Source organism: Thamnophis elegans, chromosome 8 (assembly GCF_009769535.1).
Source record: "Thamnophis elegans isolate rThaEle1 chromosome 8, rThaEle1.pri, whole genome shotgun sequence".
Taxonomy (NCBI): Eukaryota; Metazoa; Chordata; class Lepidosauria; order Squamata; family Colubridae; genus Thamnophis; species Thamnophis elegans.
The window spans coordinates 9,535,512-9,550,880 of record NC_045548.1 but is presented as its reverse complement, the minus strand read 5'-3'; the positions used below and the strand labels follow the sequence as shown (position 1 = coordinate 9,550,880).

The window sequence follows — 15,369 nt, the reverse complement described above, 5'->3', positions numbered from 1 at the left end:
GGAAACCAGCCAAACTTCTAAATTAAATGGCAGACTATAATTAGTTTACCTAGTTCCAATGGTGGAAGGAAAGCAAAAAATAATTTAAATGTCATTTTTTTGAACTTCAAAAGAACTTCAAGCAAACAAATTCTATGTGTATGTTTATTTGCCCACGTGTCTGTATGTGTGCATAGGATAAGGTGACCAGATTTTAACATTGGTAAAGCGGGACACCATTGACCGGGGGGGGGGGGTTTCTTGATTAAAAATTTGGTCTATATGGAGCAACAAAAATTTTCATAGAACGCAAAAATAGTATTGTAATATTTTTTTTAATTTCAACATAAGTACAATTTACAAATATAATACATTTTAAAAATTATGTATAGTATTATTTTATTCTTTGGTATATTTCTCATTTGAGTGAATTTTTTTTAGTAGATTGCTGTCGTTGTCATGAAATTTTTCACAAGAATTTGTTAAATTATATTTCACACATAAAATGGCTTTCAAAGTCTCAACACTTAATTGTGATTTTTCTGATGTCCACACTTGATTTACCGTAGAAAAAACACGTTCAGTCGCAGCATTAGTTCCTGGTAAAGACAGCGCATAACCGTATATTCCCTTCCCATTCTCCCGCCGTTCCCTAGCTTGTCGTGCATTCTTTCCAAAAATCGGGACTTTTTTAAAACGCTGCGGGACATGGGACAAATTGTTAAAAATCGGGACTGTCCCGCCAAAAGCGGGATGTCTGGTCACCTTGCCACAGGAGAACTCAGAATTGTCTAACATAACCTGTAGCATTTAACGCCCTCACAATGACTTTCATGACAAAAATACCTTCCAACCATATAAACTATATTGACAGGCAACAGTCAGCATTTTTCCCTAAAGGATTTACATAACTAAAACAATTCAGAGAATTGCATTCTCTTTTGAACTATATATTTTTTATCTCCACAAAGCTTGAAGTTGCTAATTATTGTAATATATGTCTATATTTCTCATTGACTGATACTGTACATTCATTACTTCCAATTATGCTTCCCCATTCAGCCAACTTTGCTCCGATTTTTGTCACTTGAAGAGAAAGACTCCAATAGGTCACAACAAACCTCATGTTTCTACTTGTCGCTGTTTGTCTTTCTACAACAGCCTTCTACCAGCTTTCGGGCTATTTTTGATCATCTCTATTTACCAAACAGAGCGAAACGAAGGGAAGGAGCAAAAACAGGTACACTGCTCGTCCACTGCTATGTAAGGAGAGTGGAGGAAATGTTCATTAGAAGATTACCAAAGACCCCAAAACTCATTTCCCCAATTTCCATATACATAGTCAAAATTTCATTTTCTGCAGGGTTTTTTTTTACCCTGAGTCTTCTTGAAAACAAGAGATGAACATGCATGCACACAGACACTTGTATATGCCAATAAATACTTTGAAGCTATAAACTATTAAAATATAACATCTAAGATTTAAGTTAGCACAATTTGGCGTACACAAATGATTTGTTTAATGCAGGTGTACTATCAGTCTCTAAAGTGGCTGATAGTGGGAATGTTCTGAAGTCACATTCTTTTATAATGGTCTTTTGTAGCAACTAATCCAGACAACTTCTATTCTTTAACTGTATGGCATTGCCTTTTTTCCATGTTTTTTCATCAACATTGCCCAAATAAACTTCCCTTTCAGAAAACTTTAATGGGAGTTTTAAGGTGTGTCTTATTTTTCTTTGTCCTTGTTTATAGATTAGATTGGCAGGTATGCTCAGGAAAGAAACTCGGAGCTTAATATAAGCAAAAAAGCAATACATTTGTTCTATCAGACAACTGGCAATAACGCTGAGAAAATATGCTTCCTTACATATGTTTTTGTTTGTTAAAAGGTATGACAAGGGCATGCATAAAAAGCTAAACTTCACAGCCACGAAAAACAAAGGGATATGTCTATGAATTGAAATTAACTAAACAGTAATTATCTAAACATTATCTCTTAAGAAAGAAGTGCCTTTTCAAGAACATTAAAATAGGAAGACACTAACATTTATTTAACAAGTAGATATTTCTCATAGCCACTTCCTTTCCCTTTAGTTATGATTAGAAGTGTACTTCACTTTTTCTTAGTATTAAGAAATGTATATTTTACTCAAAAAGCAATTGTACAATATGACTGTTGCCTTAGGTAGATTCTACCATTGCCAGCATTTTTCATCAACAATGACATCCATGTTGAACTCCAACAATATATTCTACTTAGAGTAGCTTTTAAAGATACTTCAAAAATTTCAAGTGGTATAGAATATAATCATTTGACTACATTACACTACAGGGCGGGGCATAACCTTTTCCTAGGGGGTCACAGCAAGATCGACAGCAGTTTACAACTTCCGCGACACCTCATTTTAAAGCCCATAAAAAACTGAATTGAATGAGCTATTAAATGTTAAATTTGCTTTAAGAATGGCTGGAAAATTCGATTCGGAAGAACAAAGGATCATTGACAGAATAAAATGCATTGCCTTTCGAGAGGCTTGCGATGCTGGAACGACGTTTATCAATCGAAAATGGATTGCAAACAAATTGAAACGTCATCCGGATTGGGTTACTGATAATTGGAACAAAACAGCCCAAGAATGTTTCACAAAATTTGGAGAAGGGCGTCCTCTGCAACTGTCCCAAGAAAGCAAAGCCATCATTGCAACTGGCAGTCGCAAACAACGAAAAGGAAACCGAAAAGTGGCCCAAGAAATCCTTCAAATTCGTGGAAAACGAGTTGATCAAAGGACAATCGGCCGATATCGAGAACGAGAAGGTTTGAAGCCATTCCACGTCATTTGCAAACCATTGAAAACTCAAACACACATTCAAGATCGGCTTTGGTTGTGCGATTGGTTGTCTGAATGGACCGAGGAAGATTTTCTTCATTTGGCGCCATCTGACGAATTCTTCGTTTATGCCATTCGAAAACCAAATTTCCAGAACGATCGAATTTGGGCTAAAGACGTCGACGACATCGCCAAACATGAACGATATCGACAAATCGTTCGCAATCCGACTTGCATCGGGATTTTCGTCATTTTCACAGCCAAGAAACTGCATTGGGTTTTGAAGGATAAAGGGGAATCCTGGGATGGCAGTTATTTCCGTGAGAAAATTTTATTGGAGAATGTCATTCCATTTCTCAGTGATCCAGACAATGTCTTGGTGGTTGGTGAGGCTGTCTTTCTTCATGACAAAGCTCCTTGCATGCGTGCAAATGCGACTCAGCAATTGTTAAAGGACAACAATGTCGAATTTTGGGGCAATGACGTCTGGCCGGGAAATTCGCCAGATCTCAATCCGGCAGAGAACATTGGGGCCATAATTAAGGATGAAGTGGAAGCTCTGATGATTCAGGAGCAAGGTCAAAATCGATATTCGGTTGAAACTTTGAGAATGAATTTGGAAACTGTGTTGAAAAATCTGGAAAATCGAACGGAACTGTTTGAAGATTTGTTGTGTTCTTATCCACCTCGTTTGAATGCTGCTCGAAGGGCTAATGGTGGTCATACTGACTATTAAATCGTGTCAATAAACTCAGTTTTTGATGGGCTTTCGAATGGTGTATGAATTATTTGTGTTGTTATTACAAGTGTTGCTGTGACCCCCTAGGAAAAGGTTATGCCCCGCCCTGTATTTGTACTGCAGTTCCAAAGCTACTATATTTCCAAAGTCTCTCTAAAGCTTAAGGTTATTTTAACCTTAAGAAAAACCTGAACACCTAATTACCACATCTTTTATTATAGCTAATATATATTGTTGCATTACATGTTATCAGTTTACAGGGGGGACGGGGACAAACTCCCTGAAAGAATGACCTGAAAAGTATTTATGACAGACAGATATTTTAGACTTTCATATTCTTCAACTTTTTAGTATTAGATCAGGACACTCAGTGACCTAGATATATTAAAAAAAATAAACATCCCAAAAGTTATAATCTGAATGTGATGAACACCTTAGTATCATGTACATCGAGAATCATCAGAGGTCATCCACAGAAATTGTTTTCAAAATAGAGTTTTGGTTCTAGAAACTGAAAACTAGCATTGTAACTCTGGGGATCTTTTGGACAGTGTAACAACATTATTCTCACTGCCTACCAAGTGTCTGCTCAGCCTACTCACAGTTCTCAGACATACGCTTTGCATTTCTTTGTGTCTCTAAGTTCACTTGCACACTGAAATTGAATCTTAGCAGGACAAGAGTTGCAAAAACTTGTTACAATTGACAATGGCCCTTATTCAGGTTCCGGGCAAGTGACATTCCCCGTGAAGAAGCAGACCGAAGATGTGTAGATTCTCTTCCATCTGGTTCACCGACAAAAGGGCGCCCGACAAAAGGGCGCCCGATGAAACCGCGATGACAAAACCGCGAGTTCTAAACCGCACCAACGAATGAGCGCTGAAACGCGCCGAAAACAGCGCGCCGACAGAAGGGCGCTCTAAACCTAACCCTAACCCTAAACCTGACCCTAACCCTTATCTTAACTTAAATCGTGCTTCTGTCGGCGCGCTGTTGTCGGCGCGCTGTTGTCGGTGCGTTGATGATGTCACGGTTTTCACACCGCGGTTTTGTCGGCGCACTTTTGTCGTGCGCGCATTTGTCGGGTCACGCTTCCATCTTGATGGAGACTATGGTCAGAGGACTCTTACCCAATTTCAACCAGCATACTAGTTGCCTCAAGGTTGAATTATGGCAACAGACTCTAACTGGAAATCCAAACTGGTGGGTGAAATTATTTCAGCGGTGCTGTACATATACTATAGGTATTCTACTAGATGCAAATATAAGCCTATACGACTCAAAGCCTTGGCTTTGATTTATAAAGCTCTATGAGTAGCCTTTGACTTTCAACCATTCATTTAATGACCATTCAAAATTATAATGGAACTGAAAAAAGTTACTTACAACCAACAACACTGCAGCATCAGCACAGTCACATGGTCAGAATTCAGGTGTTTGGCAAATAGCACATATTTACAAAGGTGGTAGCATCCCAGGGTCAGGTGATCATCACTTGTGCTTCCCAGCAAGCTTCCAACAAGCGAAGTCTTTACTGAAAGATACTTTCATGTACCCTAAATTACATATCATAACTGATATTTATATAAATGGTTTGCATGGATATTGTAAAATAGAAGCCAGTTAACGTTCTACAAAGAGTACTGTTTGGCATAGTACTCCACAAATTTTCAGTATCCTTGGACTTGTGTATTTATGTATTCCCCGGATAGCATTAAGGCATCTAAAAGGGGCACTGATAGATATTATCAATGTCCATTCATCCAACAAATAGCACTGCACATGATTATGACTCTTAGGGTACTAGCTGACTTCAAGAGGACAGGCAATTCAAAATCCCAGGTGATGACAAAACAATGGTGGCATGTCATAACAAATAAAATCATATAAATCTTGGCATTTCCTAGATTGGCCCTGGAACTGGGACTAGGCTACATCCATCTCTCTCTCTATCTCTCTCTCTCTCTCCCTCTCTCTCTCTCTCTCCCCCTTTCTTTCTTCTTTCTTTCTTTCTTCTTTCTTTCTTCCTTCCTTCCTTCCTTCTTCCTTCCTTCCTTCCTTTTTCTTTCCTTATCTATCTATCTATCTATCTATCTATCTATCTATCTATCTATCTATCTATCTATCTATCTATCTATCCAATTTGAATAAATGACCATGCCTATTTGAACAAGTGATTCTAGGAGGGGAACAATAGCAAAATATAAACAATTACAACAACAAATACAAAAATTAAAAATACACAACAGCCAAGGATCAACAACTGCTAACACAGCTGGGCAATAGGTCCCTTCACACTCTCGGGACCACAGACATGGGCACAGAGCCAAGTCCTTAAGGCCTAACAAAAGGTCAGTCAGGTTATGTAGAGTGGTCATTCATTGTTCCGTAGAACGGTCACTACAGCAGAAAAGGCACATCTTCTGTGCTCCACCAATTAGTATGCCTTGAGCACCAGCACCAGAGAATGCCCAGAACATGTTAGATGGGTTGAAACAACTGGGGAGAAATAGGCCCTCAAGTAACCCAGTCCTGAGCCAAGGAGAGCTTTAAAGGTGACAACAAGAAGCTTGAATTGCACCCAGAAGCACACTGGCAACCAATGTAACTCAAGCAGTAGTATTACATATGCCAAGTAACTGGCATCTTTTAGTACCCATGCTGCTATATTCTGCACCATTGAACCTTTTAAGTGCTCTTAAGGGGAGTAAAATGTAGAACACATTGTAACAGTCCAGAAAGGAGGTCATGAATGCATAAGTTCCGAGCAGGACACTCAAGCTGCGAAAGACATCCTAGAAGCACAGTTAAAGTAGATAGGCATATTTGAGCTATGGTACAGTGATGGCACAGTTGTTTGAATAGAATAGAATAGAATAGAATAGAATAGAATAGAATTCTTTATTGGCCGAGTATGATTGGACACACGAATTTGTCTTTGGTGCATAACCTCTCAGTATACATAAAATAAAAGATGCATTTTTCTATTTCTATTTCTATTCTATTCAGTTGTTCGAATGTAGTACTGCAGGCTAATTCTGCTGACTGCCAACTATCAGCAATTCAGCAGTTCACTTCTCACCAGCTCAAGATTGACTCAGGTTCCCATTCTTCCAAGTAAAATGAGGACCCAGATTATTGGGGGCAATATGCTGACTCTGTAAACTGCTTAGAGAGGGCTGTAAGGTACTGTAAAGAGGTATATAAGTCCTCAATAGGAATATTGAGATACAGGAATATTGGGATATAGAACTGATATAGAAAGTTGCTGGAGGCAGATTTTCAGAGTTCTAATAGTGATTATGATGTTACAAGGTTAAGATCTTTTGGATGCCCAATTACTAATGTTGACATGCAGGAAAATAATATTTGAAACTGTAAAGACAGAATTACAGCGGAACATGAAACATACAAAGTATTAAAACAGGAAAACTTAACACAGTGAAAGATGAAATGACCACAGACAGACATCTTAAGCATTGGTGACTTGAGATGGACTGAGATTGGACATTTTCAATCAGAAGATCACACTGTTTCTTAGTCACTTCATGAAAAAGAAGAAACTGTCTTGCTTTTACAGTTATGAAAGATATATAGCAAGGACCATATGTGGCTATGATGCAATCAATGATTAGTAATATCACTTAGACTTCATGGATATTCCTTTCATATGACAATCATTCATGTTTAGGCTCCAACCACCAATGAGGTTGATGAGTTTTATGATCAAGTTTAAGCTGAAAATAACAAAACACCGAAGCAAGATGTACCGCTTATGATTGGAGACTAAAATGGTAAAAATGGAAACATGAAAGAGGTAAATGTCGTTGGATTATATGGCTTAGAGGTCAAAATGAAGCAGGAGACTATTTACAATTCCTAACATTCCAATGTTTTTTTCATCCGTCTTCAAATAAACAAAACAATGTTTCTATACTTGGATATCATTGGATAGAGTATATAGAATCAATAGCAATAGCAGTTAGACTTATATACCGCTTCATAGGGCTTTCAGCCCTCTCTAAGCGGTTTACAGAGTCAGCATATCACCCCCAACAATCCGGGTCCTCATTTCACCCACCTCGGAAGGATGGAAGGCTGAGTCAACCTTGAGCCGGTGAGATTAGAACCGCTGAACTGCAGATAACAGTCAACTGAAGTGGCCTGCAGTACTGCACCCTAACCACTGCGCCACCTCGGCTCTTAAATTAACTATCAAATTAACTATTGGTGAAAGGAGATAGAGGAGCTCAATTATAGCATCAAAGACAAGGCCAAGTGCTGACTGTGAAACAGATGATAAACTGCTCATGTGCAAGTACCAAGTAAGCTGAAGAAGAAAGCAGTCAATCTTGAACATGGTATCATTTTGAACAAATGTCCACCAGTTTCAAGAACTGACAACAGAACCACTGAATGATGGAATTGATGTAAAGAAGTCATTAAAGATGAATGTGAAAAAAAAGACGCCCCACATTGAAGAAATTGAACCAAACGAGATGTCAAAACAAAGCATGGAAACTGTCAAGAAGAGAAGCCCAAGATTCAAGAAAAATAAAAATCTCAAAAACGATCTTAACAAAAAGTTTCATAGAGCCCTTGGAAGAGACGAGAAGCAGCATTATAACAAGATGGAAACTGGCATAGAAAAATAAGCGGTCTTTTAAAAGATCTTTGATCCCAATCTCAAACTGGTTTACTAAGACACTAATGAACAAATGGTAATCGATTCAAAAGGGATCAAACAAAGATGGAGGAAATAATGTATACTGAAATGTCATACAGCAGAGACGTCAAATCCAAGATCCTTTAGAAGATTATCCCTACTTACAAAACCCTGTAGTACTACCGTGTTTCCCCGAAAATAAGACAGGGTCTTATTTTCTTTTGCCCCCACGAAATATGGCCTTGGTCTTATTATAGGAGAGGGCTTGTTATTTTCTGGTGCAGGTGAGAAGCGAGGTGTGTCTTTTATCTTTCCAGCTCCATCGCGTTCCTCCCCATTGTGTTCAGGGAAGCCGCTGGTAAAAAAAAAACCTTCTTGCAAGTTCAATCAAACCTTGAAGTTGCGAGAAGGGGGGGGGGGTTAACCAGGGGCGAGGAACGCGACAGAGCTGGAAAGATAAGAGGCGCGCCTCGCAGCCCAACACCGCCCACCTCACCCCAATGGTAAAGGCAGCTTGCCTGGTTCTCTTCCGCGCCGTCCTTTAGCGAGGGGTGGCAGGTGAGGGGGGAATCGAGGCGCGCCTCTTACCTTTACAGGTCCGTTGCGTTCCTCACCTTTTCGCCCACTGAATCCCTTTGTAAAAAAAACCTCATGAGTTCAACTCGCGAGGATTTTTTACAAGGGGCTTCAATGGACAAAAGGGCGAGGAATGCAGCGGAGCTGTCAGTCTCTGGTAGCGCTAGAATGCACGTCTCGCTTCTCCCACCCCCACCTGCCACCCCTCGCTAAAAGGATGGCGGGGAAGGGAACCAGGCAGTCTGCCTTTACCATTGGGATGAAGTGGGCGGTATTGGGCAGTGAGGCACACCTCTTACCTTTCTAGGTCCATTGCATTCCTCTCCCTTTCGCCCATTGAATCCGCTTGTAAGAAAAACCTTGCGAATTGAACTCATGAGGTTTTTTTTTTAACAAGGGGATTCAATGGTTGAAAGGGCGAAGAACGCAATGGACCTGAAAAGGTAAGAGTTGCACCTCACTTCTCCCCCCCCCCACCTGCCACCCCTCGCTAAAGGGATGGCGGGGAAGGGAACCAGGCAGGCTGCCTTTACCATTGAGGTGGGCTGTGGTTTTTTGCGCAAGGAGGAACAGGCGGGAGGGGGTGATTGCATTGTTGGCCTGCTGCAGTTTTGGCGGCGGGTTCTTTTTGCGCGGGAGGGAAGGGGGGGTGGAAGCACTTTGCTTCGCCTGCTGCTGTTTTTGCAGTGGACTCCTTTTGCATGGGAGGAAAGGGCGGGAGGTGGAAGCACTTTGCTTTGCCTGCCGCTGTTTTTAAGGCAAGCCCTCTTTTTGCCCCACAAGCTGTACCGGTAGGTGGTACAGTGGTACTGGCGGGGACCAGTTGCGCATGCGCTTAAATAGTTGAGGCGGGCTTATTTTCGGGGGAAGGCTTATTATGGCGCATGCCCTGAAAAGCCAGGTTGGGCTTATTAGCAGGGCATGTCTTATTTTCGGGAAAACACGGTAGAAGAAGATGGCAACTTCATAGTAGAGCAGTGTTTCTCAACCTTGGCAACTTGAAGATGTCTGGACTTCAACTTCCAGAATTCCCCAGCCAGCATTCGCTGGCTGGGGAATTCTGGGAGTTGAAGTCCGGACATCTTCAAGTTGCCAAGGTTGAGAAACATTGGAGTAGAGTATCCAAGTATAGAACAAAGGAAGATTAATTCAGGGATTGTGGAAACAGCATTTTTTTCCTTCCATTTCAATTCTCTAACCTACAAAATACTCTTTAATTTGCCCGGGCAGATTTTATTTTCCAGTCATCAGATACTCAGACATCAAAATACAACTTTAGCATAGTTTCATTCTGTCTAGCACTTTATTTCCGAAACTGTCATATGACTGAGTGAGAAATTGCCAACCAGCATTATTCTACTCAATTAATCCAATACGCAAAAGAAGAATAAAAGAATATGCTAATGTCTAAATTCATATATAATACTAAACTATTTTTAGTTCATAGTGTCTTGAACAAAACAGAGTCTATCTTGGAGAAGAACAAAGAAATTATATTCTTATTGCAGTGAATTACTGAACGTCTTGTAACTGTGAAGAACTTATTTATGAATCTGTGGGTCTGCTTTCTATTTATTGTGAGATGCACTTTATAGTTGTGAATTTTTTACAATATTTTGTGCATGAAGGATGGTTGACTGGGGACTCCTGCTTTTATTTCTTTTTATGAGGAGATTGTTATTTGATTGACTTCCTTTTTTGGATGGTTTGTTTTGTCAGTATGCTCTTTTTAACATTTCTAGTTTTTCCCATAAACATCAGTGTTTCACATCAAAAATCTTCTAGTTCAGCATTCTGTTGCCACATTGCCAACCAAGTGGTTACTGAAAGCCACATAGAGCACAAGAACATAACACCCTTTCCTGCTCATGCTTCCCAGAAACTAGTTTCAGAAATATAGTTGCCTTAGAAATAGAAATACATAGCCAATATCATTACTGATCACTGTACTGTAAGTACTCTTATCGGCATTGAATTGTGTAATCTACATTTTATGCTATTCAAAGTGAAAATTAATGCTACATCCTTTGGTAGCACATTCCATAATATTCTGGGAAATTGTGCTTCATTGACATTGGCATTTTTCCTATTGTGGGAAGTTATCGTCCAACCCTCTCCCAGAAAAATGAAATATCCTAGGAAATATTGAAAAGGCAGAATATTTCTCTGGATGTGAAAAGAAAGAAACATGTTTTAAAAGACAGAATAGTTGCCTGTAGCTTCCTGCCCATCCCCACTATTAATGGGCCATTAAGAAGGCCAAGGTAGTCCCTATTACATAATAAAGACTTCTCGGGACCAAGAAATTCCAGTTAGCCTATGCTTAAGATCAGAAATTATTTAAATTGTTTAAAGTTAGTTCAGCAAGAAGAAGCTAAGCTCAATGCAGAATGTCATTAATTTCTTTATTTTTTTTCCCAATAGATTTTAGACTGTGTTTGTTAAAAATCCATACCGTGTATGGGTTCTGGGAAGTTGGGGGGAGGAAGGAGGGGGGGTAGGGGGGTGGAGGGAGGGAGGGGCACACACACACAAAAAAAAATGTACTTCGATGTTTTAATGATTGACGAATGATGAAATATTTGTGTTTTAAAAGAAATAAAACCTTTGAATTCAAAAAAAGACTTCTCCTCTGCAGCCCCAGGGGGGATGGGAGTAAAGGCATGATAATATTGGCCCTTTACTCAACTGACCACATGGCATCTGAGAACTCAACTAAACCTGGATTGAAAAGACAGAATAGTTGCCTGTAGCTTCCTACACATCCCCACTGTTAATGGGCCATTAAGAAGGCCAAGCTAGTCCCTTTACATAATAAAGACTTCACCAGCAGCTACAGGAAAGCATGATAATATTGGCCCTTTACTCAACTGGCCACATGGCATCTGAGAACTCATCCATACCTGGATTGAAAAGACAGTCTAGAGAGTAGCCCCTGCATGGCCTCATGGGAGTCTGACAACCAATCAGAATACATTTCTTACACAGGAACAGGAAACAGAGAGGTGGGACTGAACAGGTTATAAAAAGCCTAGCAAGCCCCTCCCTCAGCCCTTCTCTTCTTCTCCACCAACATTGAAGCATGTGATCACCTTTTCTGTTCAGGGCTCAAGCCATGTGGCCCTGTCCACCAATAAACCATCTTTCCAAGCAGCCTCCATGTCTCCAGTGTCTTTTTCCCCACTTGGAGCCGAACCCAGAAGGACATTTCTTTCAACACTATTAAGTAAATGTAAATATCTGGCATGGCACAGGAATTCAGACTACAGTACTCAGTCTTGCAATCAGGAAGAAACTGGCTACGGAAAGAAGACTGCTGGCATGAAGAGATGGCAAGCAAACAGAAAAAAGCTGGCAAACATAGTTTACCTTGAGCACTGTTTTCTTTTAAAGCTTCTGCTCCAGTCTCCTCCTGCACGGGCAAGTTGGGACATAATACCAAACCAATAACATGCAGGGATTCAAAAGTCAGACATGAGAAACCACCTTTAAAGCAATAAACCAGCATCAAACCGTATCTTTAAATATAATTTTTTGAACGAATATAAACCACATGCTATGATTTTTTTTTTAATGGCTCAAATGTTAAAAAATAGCAGACAGCAGATTACAAAACTGATTCTATCTGCTACTACTTCGAAGTGTTTGATGTAAAGGAAAGTGTGATATTGTTCTACATTGAATTACATGGTGCATCATCTACAAAAATTACTCAGCTTTCTATTCTATTCATGAACACTTGACAGAAGCCAAGAGGGCTTGATTTGTAAGCATACATGGAAAGAAAATAAACTGTATTATCAGCTTAGGTTCATTAAGTTTACTAATAGGTTCTCTCCCATAGAAATTCAAAAGATTATGATTAAACTACTGTGGGAAGTTATCATCCAGCCTTCTCCTAGAAAAATGAAATATCCTAGGAAATATTGAAAAGGCAGAATACTTCTCTGGATGTGAAAAGAAAGAAACATGTTTTAAAAGACAGAATAGTTAGCTGTAGCTTCCTGCCCATCCCCACATTGTCAATGGCCCATAAAGAAGGCCAAGCTAGTCCCTTTACATAATAAAGACTTCACCAGCAGCTACAGGAAAACATGATAATATTGGCCCTTTACTCAACTGGCCACATGGCATCTGAGAACTCATCCATACCTGGATTCAAAACACAGCCTAGAGAGTAGCCCTTGCATGGCCCCATGGGAGTGTGACAACCAATCAGAATACATTTCTTACACAGGAACAGGAAACAGAGAGGTGGGACTGAACAGGTTATAAAAAGCCTAGCAAGCCCCTCCTTCAGTCCTTCTCTTCTTCTCCACCAACATTGAAGCATGTGATCACCTTTTCTGTTCAGGGCTCAAGCCATGTGGTCCTGTCCAACAATAAACCATCTTTCCAAGCAGCCTCCATGTCTCCAGTGTCTTTTTCCCCACTTGGAGCCGAACCCAGAAGGGCATTTCTTTCAACACTACTACATAACATGCCACCAGATATGCCAGGAAAGACAGCATTTCCAAGGAAAACCAAATTGTTAGTCTGTGATACTAATGTATTGCCAATGTCTCATAACAGTTTGCCATATGATCAATAGCTGCCATTTGTTATATTATTCAGAAATTATAGTTTCTTCCATTTTTTCCCCATTCGTTTCTAAAAGCCCAATGAATGACATGCATTTTACTTGAATCAAAGCAAATTATAAACTTTTATCAACATTTTATGTAACAATAGATAGGATTAGTTTAAACGTTTTGTCAAACAGACATAAAAGTATTTTTAAAAGTTCGTTTTCAACATAATATTCTATAATATTTAATTTAAAAATGCAAAATCATTGGTGGTTTATAGAAGACTTGTGACTCTGCTAGTAAAAAAAAAAGAAGCAGGTTGAACTTGACTTGTACGTTCGGTAATGTTCAAAAGGTCTAAGGTCGACAATCATGCCTGAAGCAAATTCTTTAAACATTTTCTGACCCACCTCTGAGTTGTTTGCAATCCCCTGCAAGGTCATATCCACAGCTATCCCTCAGTCCATTTGTAACTTTCCAAAAGTTCTAACCACCCTTTTGCTGCTTATTCCAAAAGGAAAAAAAGAATCAAGTCCTTAAACTTGTATTTAAAGCTTCTTTTGCTAAGGATTGAAAGAAACTCACCCACAGTGCTATAAAGCTTGTCAATCCAAAGGTTCATAGAAACTGAAAAATCAGTTAAGAAGCAATTTTCGAAAATGTTAGAAAAGGAATTATGCAAACCCAGGGTCCTCTTGAAGGTGTTCACCATGATTGGAGCAAAAGATGGTTATTCCCTTGTTCTCCCAGAGCTCTAAACCTACTGGAAGCTGCTGTCTTACGTGACCCGACAAATGCGCGCTAGTCAAATGCGCGCCCACAAAACCGCGATGTCAAAAGTGCGATTAGGGTTAGGGTTAGGGTTAGGGTGGATGAGTTATAAGGTTCTTTTCCCGTCCCAGTATGTTGTTTGTTGATGGCGGATGATTTTGACGTTGTGGTTTTGTCGCCGCGGTTTTGTCAGCGCGCATTTGACTAGCGCACATTTGTCGGTGAACCGCTGTCTTATATTCCCTTTTTGGGGACCTACTATATGGAGCACAGGAGGGCAATCCTACGCACTATCCTTGTTAAGCCAGTTTTTCATTCCACCATAGTCCTTAGTTTGCCATTTCTTACCAAGAAATCTGATTGCTCAACAACTCAAACTTCTCAAATACCAACTGTAGAAAATGGCATGCAGCTTTCAATTGTTGTGAAGATTTTCTCTTTGAAATGCTGAGCACAATGAATTAGAGCAGGCCATCGAGGGCTCTGAACCATTCTTTTAATGTCCTAGAGAAGAAGGATCCAAATTCCTCGAAGTAACAGCATTGCAAATATGCAAGTGTAGAAAACAAATGCCATTCTTTGAACCACCATTGCCACAGAACAGGATCTAACTTGTTTGCTGAATTCACATGTTTATACTAGCACTCAAGAGTTATCACCTATCTGCTTCAGTGCGACTAGGTTTCTGATAAACAAAGCAGCCAAACAATCCTTATCAAGAGAATGAGAGCAGTCAGAAGTGACCACATCAATCACCAGAGTTTCCTCCACAACAGCAGAATAAATGGGCACTAGCAGGCCAGCTACCACAACCTCATTATTTTTACTGATTTCTTATCTCTAAATATCAGCAAATGACAGGGGTGCAAATACAATTTTACACTTTTAAGAACCCTTCGTAACCTTGGAATGGGCCATTCTGAATGCAGTAGGGAAGTGGATTGACCTCACAATAAGTCATTTTGAGTTCTACTTGCAAAAAACCCACAATGTCCTTATTTTTTTTAACACTTTCAGAACTCTCCTAGAAAATGTTAAATATGGGGTGTAGTTTGGTCCATGACATACTGAGATTGCAGTGTGGTGAATAACGTATTTATGATTTTTGAGCTCTCAGCAATATGCCTTACCTTACCTCTCATAAATAGCTGCAGTGGCGCAGTGGTTAGGGTGCAGTACTGCAGGCTACTTCTGCTGATCACCGGCTGCCAGCAGTTTGGCAGATCAAATCTCACCAGG

General features: G+C 39.9%; 1 protein-coding gene across 6 annotated transcripts in view; it reads right to left on the bottom strand.

Annotated features, from left to right (window-relative positions):
• ATXN1 (ataxin 1) overlaps positions 1 to 15,369 on the bottom strand; it is a 221,250-nt gene that overhangs the window by 173,054 nt on the left and 32,827 nt on the right. The window lies entirely within an intron of this gene.